At 45.0% G+C, this 12,162-nt stretch overlaps 1 protein-coding gene across 2 annotated transcripts in view; it reads right to left on the reverse strand.

Moving 5' to 3' along the window:
• Positions 1-12,162, reverse strand: part of SH2D3C (SH2 domain containing 3C) — a 363,972-nt gene that overhangs the window by 28,731 nt on the left and 323,079 nt on the right. The gene's annotated exons all lie outside the window — the stretch shown is intronic.

Below are 12,162 nucleotides of genomic sequence, written 5' to 3' on the forward strand. Positions count from 1 at the left end.
CCACCCCCATCACAATAAAACAGTATACCTTTTGGTCAGTTTTTAAGAGTGCGCCGTAACTGCACAAGCCTTAGAGATCTTGATGACAAAGCAGTGGCCATGAGAGATAAATTCTTGGCACGAGGGTATCCTCGCAAACTGGTAAGGAATTCATATAAAAGAGCGAGATTTTTTGACAGGCAGCATTTACTAACTAACAAAAGCAATAAAAACAGTTTGGAATTGTGTTTGTAACCCGACACTCTTCGTTAAATGAAGAGATACCACGCATCATTTGCAACAATTGGCATACCTTAAATGCAAACTAAGAAAATCAGGAACAAATCCCTAAACCGCTTTTTGCTTATCGCAAAAACAAAAACCTCAAAGACCTTGTAGTCAGGTCACTAATGCCCCCAGTAGTAAAAAAGCCAATACAGAGAAGTATTGTGGGGTTAAAACCAGAGGAAGGCACTTTTAAATGTGGAATGTGCGAAATCTGCCCACAAGCAATAGAGTCCAGTTCCATCCAATCCAACGGACATACTATTATGACAAAAGGAATGACCAAGTGTAAAACAAAAGATCTTATATATCTCTTCATTTGTCCACGCGGTACGGGCTATGTGGGTGAAATGGCACGTGCCATGAATGTACGCCTCACTGAACATAAATCAGCATTTCGTAACCACAAAACAACGGCACCCATGGTGGGACATGACACTGACCACACAGCAGATCAAGTAAATGGTTCATTTGAAAGAAAATCCAACAAAGACAAGGTCAAGTTGCAGAGGCGATAAGGAAACGGCGTGAAGTACACTGGATCTTCACACTGGATACGTTAAAAAAAGGACTCAACCAAGAGATGCCCCGGGGATAGGCCATTCAATGTCATCAGTCAATAGGCCCGCTATCTCCCTATTGAATATATGAAGCTAAGCATTTTCACCCCCCTCTTTTTAATTGTAAGGGGTCTATTCATACCTTCACTGTGCTTGACATCATATGTATCAAAGCAGCTAAACACAGATATGTGTAGGCCACAGAAGGGATATACCTCCATCTATATACAGTATGTAGCACTATACGTTTGAGATAATGCACTTAATTACCACCAAAGTACTTAATTAACCTCATATTATTATTTTCTTCTTCACTGATCCATCATGGACACCAATATCTCTAAGACATACGTCAGGTGCAAAGGTTGGCAGATATATATGGTATCTTGCTCAGGCAATAGAGTTAGAAATGGAATTAAACGTCATGGTCACCTCCATTCTGCCCTTGCCTTGTACTGAACAGGTTTTGTCTATAACCATTAATTTTACTGTTTCAACTAATCTGCGCTGGCTATTTTATTTATTTCTTTTTATTTTATTTTGAAGGTTTTGTATAGTGCGAACAAGACCCTTGCGGGTATCAGAGCGCTTTACAGGGCAAATATAGGTGGATGACATATACATATAAATACACAGAATGATGTGAGTACAGTACTGGTAACTATTAGAGATTAGCACATATCTACAAGAGTGTACAAGAAAAAAGTTCAAGTGAATTTAGACATGAGAATCGATTTCACTTCTTTTTTAAAAAAAGCAGCGGACGGATTAAGTCTCGTTTCTGTGGGTAAGGCGTTCCAAATCCTGGAAGCCATTCCCGAGAAGGTACGATTATAGGCACAGATGCACACAAAATTCCGGAATTGTGTATTTTATATATACCATCTGGTATTTAGGACTAATTGTTCTCCATTCCATTCATTTTTTGCTACTATATACATATACATTTAAGAGATCTATTACAGACACTCTGGCGGTTTCCATCCAGCCCAATACAGTACATATATAAATATAAAACAGAAGGTGAGTCTATAAAACACACGATGTGCACGGGGAGGTTAAGATGGCGGCACATTATCCAGCCACATAATTGTTTTTTTAACCTTTGTGTACACTCCTTTCTTTATAAAATGGCCGACCACGCATAGATATCCACCACCCTTCCTTTATGTTCATACACATACAACGTGCTACCACATCTATGTGAGAAGTTGGCCTGGTATATGCTGTCCACTAGTTATAGTGGGCACCTTTTCCAGTCCAAACAACCCCTTATTGGTTATAGGTTTAAAGACACCCTTTATTGAAAGCTATCCTAATGGTAGCTATGGAGAGCAGCCTTCAGGCTAAGTCTCGAAGGAATGTAAAGCAGCTTGATTTACAAGATTATAACCTCCTGAATGCCCAAATGAATGGAGAACCACACAAGGAATATATAAAATATATGTATTTATTACTAAACACTTTCTACTAACCTCTTTATGAGATTAGAGAATGAGGCACACAATATTAAAGCACTAGAACGACAGTAAATAGCACAATACACAGAGGGCTCCAGGGGGAGACCGAACCATATACTAAGAAAGTGGTATAACAACCACGACTTGACTAGACACAGTGCCTAGAGCACGTAGAATCGGTGGACCCCAAGGAACCACCCAAGGTAGTGACACAGGGGACCCACAAAGGATGGGTGCAGTGTGAGAACACAGACGCGAACTCCGTACAACTCTATGGGAAAGTCGCGGTTGGAATTTTAAAGATTAAGGACACTTTGAGAGGACTTCAAGCAAACCCTTTCAAACACAGAAGGTTCTAAGGCCAGCACCCTTGAGAGCACCGAGGTACCGGTGTTACCTATCCCAGAGAAGCCGGGTGCAAAGGGGTCAAGTGGTGTCGGAAACGCTGGTTGATTTCAACAGCGTGATGCGAAGAAGTGCTGCTGCCGGGAAGATGAAAAGTGTCCTGTGTGATCCAAGCCTGGATCGGAGCTGAGAAGAACCTGAAAGCAGAGGGAACAGAGTCTGGGTCACTTCACAGTGACCAGGGGCACGATAGACGAATGCCCACCGATGTCGGGTGTTTCAGGTGCGAAGAGGTGAAGCTTGACTCTGCAGCCACGGGGACCAGGAGACGTCGACGATGACCAAAGTCCAGAGCTGAGCTGTCCCATGAAGGATGTCGAGTGCTGGGGGGTCAGTGTCCGGATTGAACACCAACACGCCTTACCAACTGCCACCCACGCAGTCAGAGGAAAGATGCTTCGGTGAGGACCAGCAAGGTCCTGGGGACTCTCCAAGCTATGGAGAGTCAGGGCACGTCTGGAGAAACCAGGGAAGCCCACGGAAAGTCAAAGTTACTTCACAGGGACCTACAGGCCAACAGACCAAGGATCATAAAGGGACCACGAGCTGAATCACACAATACCAGCCCACGGAACACTCGTGGAGTGTAGGCCAGAAATCTTCAGTGGAAATACTGCTCGGGCCCAGGACTACAAGTAGCCCAAAGCACAGCCTCAGGGATCGCCGAAAAGCATATGCTGCTGCAAATGGACAAGGTGCACAGGGGTTCCAGTTGCACGGTCCCCACGATGGCTGCGGGTCTCAGGGTTGCTGAGAGCACTAGTCGACCTCGGGGACACTTGGGAAGCCACCTCCTGTGTTGCAGAAATCTTCAGAGTCCTCAGGAGCTCGGGAGATGCAAACCGGTAAGATGCGTTTAAGGTGCGTGCCTTGCAGGGGAGTAACTCCTTTGCTCCAAGGGAGATTCTTCGGTCATTCAGCGTAGTGTAGACCATCTAAGTACTTGGTTTCTGTAGCAGAGTTTAGTCTGGGTAAATCTAAAGTCCTGTAGTCAGGGGTTCCTACTTTATGCCCAAGGAAGGGGTGGGACAAACTCTGGGGACCCACCTATGGGAGTGTCAGGACAGAGGGGTGGCTACACCCATGTCCTTTGTCCAGTTTCATGCCAGAGCAGGAGCAAATGGCTCCTGCAAACGGTTTGAGCTGGACTATGCATGGGGACACCAAATTTGCCCCAGTGCAGACTTTCTGGAACTCTAAGAGTGCACCCACCCAGCCCCAATACACTAAAGCCTATCTGGGAGGTGGTCACACCTCCCTGTGACAGGAAACCTATTGTCCAGCCTCCCCTGACAGAATTTTGTCCAGCAGCAGGAGGGCAGACTCGTGTCTGTGGCTGGCAGCATACATTTTGTGATGCCAGGGTCAGGAAAGCTGGTACCGGGTGTACGGGTGTTGTCATATTTCTCCCTCTAGAAGGGTGGAATCATACCTTCACACCAGTTACTGGTGTGGAGGTATCATTCCAAGGTGTTTGACACCAAACACAACATGTTTCCATGCAGCCATTTTAAAGTTATCATTTACCGCGAGGTTACAATGCACTTAAGAGTATATGGTTGGCTGTATTACAAACAACCCCGGAATAGAGGTTCAGAAGGCTGCAGAGGGGTTCAGCTCATGCATGGGCACCCTCTCACATATAACCAAGCACCCTGCCTTCGGGATTAGTAAGGCCTGCTGTAGGGGTGACTGATAGGTTTATATGTGCAGTGATATGGGGAGATATAGTGAACCTATATCTCAGTAAAGGGGTGCATACACCACCTTACCCAGGCTGCAGTAGCAGTCCTGTGGTATCATTTTGGAAAGCTTCCCAGGGGGGGAATAATACATGCTGCAGCCCCTGAGAGGTCTCTGGGGTACCTGTGCCCTGGGTACATGGTGTACCATATACTAGGGACTGATAAGGGTACCCCAGAATCCAATCTGGAGTGTACCTAAAGTACATGCAATCAATTTAGAGAGAAAGCAGCTAGGCTGGGGTCCTGGATAGCAGGATCCAAGTCAGACTAAAGTCGAAAAACAGTGAAACATCAGCAAAAAGTGGGGTTACCCATGTGAAGCAGATCCTACTCTCCTACAGTCTAGACACGTGATTCACGCGTCACCAATAGTCCCGGAAATAGGCCACTTTAAATAGAGCGCGCCAACTGTTTGTGTACTCTCACCGAGGGGCCCTGCCACTATGAAGGACATGCCGGCTATTTTAAGGGAAGATCTACCCCGGCCCCTATGATAGCACTGGGCTACGCACAAGTTAAGTCCTGTTTATATTTTTGCATTTTATTGATCGTTTTCAGCATTTTGCCAACCATCGACTCGAGCGGTGGATTAAATACCACTGAACCCAGCAAGAGACATACCAAAACCATGGGGCATTTTATGTGGGCCGTAAGCTACATTTAAATTGCGTGTACATTCACCTATTTAAAGATAAGAATTCTTTTTTGGCAATACGGCGCCATTTATTGACGTCAAAATGGAGTACTATTCTAGATAAGAACTCTTTGAGTTGGCTATTCAGTGCCGTGATGGCCTCTGATATTGGGACATACATTGCTTCCATGGTATGTAATCATTACAACATTGCGTCACTGATGTAAATCTCGTATTATCCAAAATATCAGGATCTAACAAGAACACTGTCTATTATATTTGCACTTAGAAAGGCTCTTAACGAGGCGTATCATTTAAAACATAGTCATTTATTCCAAAACATTAAAAAAATTTACAATCATATATCTATGCTTCCCCTAGTGGGTTACACTCTATAATCAGGGAATAATACAATTCATAAAAACACAAAAATTAAAAGTCGACGCAGTGTTTCGGTGTTATTGGTAATATTTCCACCTTCTTCAGGACTAAAAACTGTTTTTTTCAAATCTCATCTTTTCAATTGATAAAGTTTTGATAGGAGGATGGCCTTCCTGAGTCCAATTTCTCTGCCTGCTAGTTATATTGCCTTAATGATCATCAGATTTCTGTATTAGTTCCGCAACCACCGTGTTTATGTTCTTTTCCACAGGAAAATAGAAACCACTTAAAATCATCGGGAGTTTACCTCTCACAATGTTAGTAGATTGAGGTCCTTGTCCTTTGTTTCAATCTCTAAGGGGACGCCACTGTATTGAATTGGGAGACGTTTTCTTTCTTCTTACAATTCGTAATGGCCTTATCGGATAAAATCGGCCGCCCTGCTTTCGCGGAACATCACAGGCTGGTTGATGTTCCGCGAAAGCAGGGAGTTTTTAGTCCTGAAGAAGGTGGAAATATTACCAATAACACCGAAACGCTGCGTCGACTTTGAATTTTTGTGTTTTTATGAATTGTATTATTCCCTGATTATAGAGTGTAACCCACTAGGGGAGGCATAGATATATGATTGTAATTTTTTTTTATGTTTTGGAATAAATGACTATGTTTTAAATGATACGCCTCGTTAAGAGCCTTTCTAAGTGCAAATATAATAGACAGTGTTCTTGTTAGATCCTGATATTTTGGAGAATAACAGTTTTTTATGAACATCCTCAGGTTACTTTGACAAGTTACCTAATAGGGACACTGTGTGAATTTTTCCATTACGTACCCCGTCCCTTTGTGTGGTGCACATTGGGGTAACTCCCCTTTTGTTTTGTTGAATCTCGTATTATCTACATGCTGCTGATCACTTCAGCATTATGTGAGACATGCACCTAGTTACTGTTTTGCCCTCAATCTGGTTTTTATACATGGCTGGGACAGTGGGATGTACATAAAGACGATATGGGGCACTTGTATTAGTCGCTACCTATACTCTTAACCATTGGCTAATTTTATGAAACTTTATATAGAAATCCTATTTTTACTGGCTGTGTAGTGTTATAACATTCTGCATCTACAGATATAAGTAGCTTATAAATTAGGCGTCTGTCCTGTGGACCTGGAACATGTGTTTGAGCCGCAATTAAAGCTTAAGATCTTTTGAATGTCTCGCAGAATTATAAAGAGGGACTTCCTTCCTTGGGGATGGTTCCTGGGGCTGGTTCCTGGGGCTGGTTCCTGGGTCTGGGGCTGGTTCCTTGGTGCTGGTTCCTTGGTGCTGGTTCCTTGGGGCTGGTTGCTTGGGGCGGTTGCTTGGGGCTGGTTCCTTGGGGCTGGTTCCTGGGGCTGGTTCCTTGGGGCTGGTTCCTTGGGGCTGGTTCCTTGGGGCTGGTTCCTTGGGGCTGGTTCCTTGGGGATGGTTCCTTGGGGCTGGTTCCTGGGGCTGGTTCCTTGGGGCTGATTCATTGGGGCTGGTTCCTTGGGGCTGGTTCCTTGGGGCTGGTTCCTGGGGCTGGTTCCTGGGGCTGGTTCCTTGGGGCTGGTTCCTAGGGCTGGTTCCTGGGGCTGGGGCTGGTTCCTTGGAGCTGGTTCCTTGGGGCTGGTTCCTGGGGCTGGTTCCTGGGGCTGGTTCCTTGGGGCTGGTTCCTGGAGCTGGTTCCTTGGGTCTGGGGCTGGTTCCTGCGTCTGGGGCTGGTTCCTTGGTGCTGGTTCCTTGGGGCTGGTTCCTTGGGGCTGGTTGCTTGGGGCGGTTGCTTGGGGCTGGTTCCTTGGGGCTGGTTCCTGGGGCTGGTTCCTTGGGGCTGGTTCCTTGGGGCTGGTTCCTTGGGGCTGGTTCCTTGGGGCTGGTTCCTTGGGGCTGGTTCCTGGGGCTGGTTCCTTGGGGCTGATTCATTGGGGCTGGTTCCTGGGGCTGGTTCCTGGGGCTGGTTCCTTGGGGCTGGTTCTTTGGGGCTGGTTCCTGGGGCTGGGGCTGGTTCCAGTGACTCTACTTGCCCCCTCCCTTCTATGAAATGAGGGATTAAAACTTTCTTTGTTTCTGCACATATCAATAGGTACCCTTGTGATACACACAAGCCAAGGAATATATATTTAATCTTGAAAGTCCAATTAAGACGCGCGGATCAGCAAAATCTTCCCTCTCTATTTGCGTCCTTCCTAAAAGGTACAGACCTGTCATTTATTATTGTGCAATTATCATTCAGCAGAACAATACCATTCATATACTGGACAACATAATTCACTGGGGCACATATATTATCATCTTTCAGGCCCCAGTGCACTTTCCAAATGAACGCCCAGGAATTTCAGAAAGCAGAATTGCCTATAAAGTACTGAATGTATACAGAAACAGGTGATTATGGCGTCTTTTAATTCTCTCTTTTTCACTCTTCGTTCACTTAAACAGCTGTTGCATGTCACATAATGCCAGAGATTAAAGCCCCTTTTTTGCCTGCTCTCTGCGTGAACATGTTTTCAATAAGTTTCCCAGCGCATTGATGTGAAATGCGAAGAGAAACAACAATGTTATTGCACATTCTTTTATTTGACATATTCTATTTTTAGAATATGGTTTTAAATGCACTGATTCTAAATGTTTCTAGTCTAAATTGCTCCCCCAAAACACACTTAACATTATTATCTAGAATGATTTATGTTTAAACGTTCCTAAACTTCATAAATAAGTTCTTTCAGGACAAATAATTAACATAGGTGCCTGCAAATTTGAGATTATTCCATTATATGTTGAATGCAGAGAAAGTTGAGACGGTTCCCTGATGAAGGCAAGCTGCCGAAACGCGTCTAGCTTCCATGTACCGCCAACCCTCCTTTCTGTCCATGAACCATCTGGACCCTGTTTCAAACACGTGTGACAAACTGTTGTACCACACATACAATCCTACTATACTGTATGACCTTTTTAACAATACGATCATGTTTCATACGTCATAATCTGTTTGATGCGTTGATGATTTTAATGAAATGGAAATGTTTTGATACTTAAAAAACGATAAATATCATGAAAATAAAAAGATTTGTGATAATATACCCGCACAATGTTATTTGATTCATTATATGTTTTCCTGATAGATTAATGCATGTCTGCAGTGTGACCGAGGTACCCCAAACATTGGATCAGGTGCCCCCTGTGGTGTGGGCGTTTGCTGTCTCCTGCTCGCCTCAATCTGTGCTTTCACCAAAGGGCTCGAAAGGCGATGTGCTGTGGGACATTGTACTGTGTTGGCAATCTCCTAGGACTTGTCCACGTGACTTGAAATTTCTTTATTGTTTTTCTGTCAAACATAAAGCAGTCCGATGTCGACTGAATGTCATCCTTGCTATATAAAACTGTAAATAAATACAAAAATAGAAAGTATGCAGCAGTGACGTGTGTAAGGGGAATTGCAGTAAAGAAGGATTACATACTCCTACCATATTGTGTGGGTCTGAATGTTTGCAATTTATTTTTCTTCGAAGAGGTCTTTCCTAGTCACGAGGTAAGGGGACCCCTCCGTTCGGTGATAGTGCGCATGGTCATCGACTCCATTGTTTTCCCGCAAGAGGGAGAGAATGGAGTAAGTAAGTGTAGAATATAGATGTCCACGCGTATGAATGTATAATTAAGAACTGCAACAATAGTTGTTTGTGGAGGCGGGTGGGCGCATGTGAATCTATGCTCTACATGCCAAGAACAGATGCTTATTGGGTAAGTAACATAATCCGTTCGAGGCATGTGTGCTGTAGATACAAATGCTTTGCATAGACTACAGAGCAGTATAATCCCAAAGCGGTGGCGAACCTGTAGATGTTTGAAACAGTGTTTTAAGTACTGCTTGGCCCACAGTAGCTTGTTGGCGTGCTAACACATCTACACAATAGTGTTTGGTAAACGTGTGTGCCGTAGACCATGTAGCTGCCTCACATGTGTCAGCTATGGGAAGGTTTCCAAAGAGGGCCATACTATCACCTATTTTGCATGTAGAATGCGCCGCAGGGAGCATGGATAAAGTTCTCTTTGCTTTTGCGTAGCATGTTTGAATGCGTTTAACAATCCGTCTTGAGATGCCTGATTTAGAGATGGGATTTCCTTAGTGAAGTGGAGCAAATGCAACGAATAGTTGTTTCGTTTTGCGAAAATGGTGAGTTTGCTCTGTTAGTACAAGATCACTTTTGTAACTGGGTAAACTTTGGCTTCCCTTGAACTTTGTCTCATCAGCAGAAAAGTATTTTCTCTTTATGGAGATGGGGATGGTGTTTCTATGTTGAAGGCGGACCCCAGCCTGTGGAGCGGGTATGATTTCTTGGCACTGTCTAAAGGATCCTGCTTTTATTAGCCAATCATCTGGTAAGAGTACACCTGAACACCCTGTCTCCTCGAGTGTGCTGCTGCTACCGCTAGAAACTTTGTTAAAACCCTTGGTGCAGATTTCATCCCAAAGGGGAGAACTTCGAATTAATAAAGTGCCTTGTCTACAATGAGCCGCAAGGACCTCCGGTGTCCTGCATTCATGGATGCATGCAAGTACGCGACTTTGCGGTTTATGGTGACCATACAGTCCCCTTTTTGCAACCATGAGACAACCTCCAGAAGTGTGGTCATTTTGAATATTTAAGCCTTTATGAATATGTTCAAGTTCCTTAGGTCTAGGATTGGCCAGAGTGTCTTGTCTTGTTTGGGCACCAGGAAACAGGGTTGCGTACACTCCTTGGTGTTTTTTACCTTGACACCCTCTCTCTTGCCTGCATGCTGTAAATAAAGCAGCTCTTCCTTGCTGCACATTTTCATCTGTGGCCGAATGTTTTGTGGCTTTTGTATTAGTTCTGAGCAGTGTCCGTGTTGTATCAGGTTTAATGTCTGTTTGTCAGAGCTCTCTTGTGTGTAGAGGGGCATGGTTTGGGTTGTCACTCATTTGAAAGTCCAGCCCCTCACAGGGGGTGGGTGGTGCTGGGAGGGTTACCTCTTCCACTGGCCATCCTTTGAAAAGGCTGTTGCCTTGTTGATTCTAGATTTTGCCATAGCACCAGTGCACATCGTGAGCTAGGCTGCAGCATGAAGGTGATATGTGGGGTAACTGGTTGAGATTCTTCCTCTTCCCTGGATCTTTTGTCTTGGGCAGCACTCTCCCTCTCAAGCCCCTCCCCCCCGAATGGTCCTTTCAGCTGCATAGTGCCCACTGCCTTTGCCATGTTCACCTTTTTTCATTCTTTGTAATGAATCATCCACAGAGTTCCAGAGAGGCTTTCACCATTGTCCGCTAACGCCTGTACTTCTGGCTTGAACCCTGACACCCTCAGCCAGACGTGTCTCCTCAGGGTGGGTCACAGGTAGGCTTGTCTGCTTGCTGTGCCCAATGCATCTAAAGCAGACCTCAAACACACGTTGGCGATGGTTTGCCTTCTTGGGTAATATGATGTGCCCTTTTCCTGTGTTTCTTTAAGAGGTGTGGCATGAGTTTCTCTAGCTGCTCCTGGTTTTGGTGGCCATGTCTGCTGAGCAGTGCATTTGAAATGACAATGCACCATCATGAGGAGGCTGATCTCGCAGCCTTTCTCTCTACCACCCCAGGGCTCTTTTTACCAGGTGGATGTCCCATCACTGCAGCACACTGCCCTTTCTACGCGCTGTGGCAACGATGATAGAGTACGCACAGAAATATGTGTGTTTGTGTGAGGTGAGGAGGGAGCTGCATTGTCACAACGGTGTACGGATACATGAACGAGGCCTTCATTGGTAAGAGCTGACATGTGGTCCTGTGTATGGCTACAGGGTCATCATCAGACAGTGTACAGCGTATGTGTGTCCACGTCCGCTCCAAACAGCTCGCCTCTTTGGCTTCAGAAGTGTCAGGGTTAGGGCTGCTGCTTGAATGAGTCTCAGGCTCAAGGTCGTGAGGGAATCAGTTTTATCCAAATAGAAATGCAAGACAAACCAGACCAAAATGTTTATTTCAGACAACGCAGTCCGTGCACTGATGTCAACAGGGCGGTTGTGTCATGTCCTATTAAACTCTGGGGCAGGTGGAAGTATCCCTCTTTTCTCCTGACCCTAAAGCTGCCTCATCCACTCACTGGTTCTACCCTGTGACCCCAGTTGCATTCACACGGGTTCCTTAATTCCACAAACCTTTACTGCTACTTTTCTAGACACGATGGACTCGATATACTCAAGGAAGAGGCAAAGATTACAGATGCCGTGGTGGTCCGTCCAAAGATACTTGGGGGCAAATCAACAAGGGCTTTAAAAGCCAAAAAAGCAGAGATAAAACTAGCGCCCTATCAACAACCGGGTGCTAACATGCAAATTTGCATGTTAGCACCCTTTTACTTTACGCTTCCCCGTGCATCTCTAATGAGATGCAAAGGGGGCGTTCCAGAGTAAAATAATAGGAGAAATGTCGCTAAGCGACATTTCTCCTATTATCAAGAATGTCGCTAACCCTGTTAGAGACAAAAAAAGCAGCGCTAACCGCGGTTAACGCTGCTTTTTTACGTCTGGTATTTTTCTGACTTAGCCATGATATCCTATGGAAGGAGGATATCATGGCTAAGTTTGCCTGTCCCTATCAACAAGGTAACGTGAAATTATCGCTGGGTTTCCAGCGATAATCTCACGTTAGCCTGTTAGCGTGGGGATTTTTATCGGTATTGAGATAAGCGTTGCTAATAGC

Source organism: Triturus cristatus, chromosome 1_2 (genome assembly GCF_964204655.1).
Source record: "Triturus cristatus chromosome 1_2, aTriCri1.1, whole genome shotgun sequence".
NCBI lineage: Eukaryota > Metazoa > Chordata > Amphibia > Caudata > Salamandridae > Triturus > Triturus cristatus.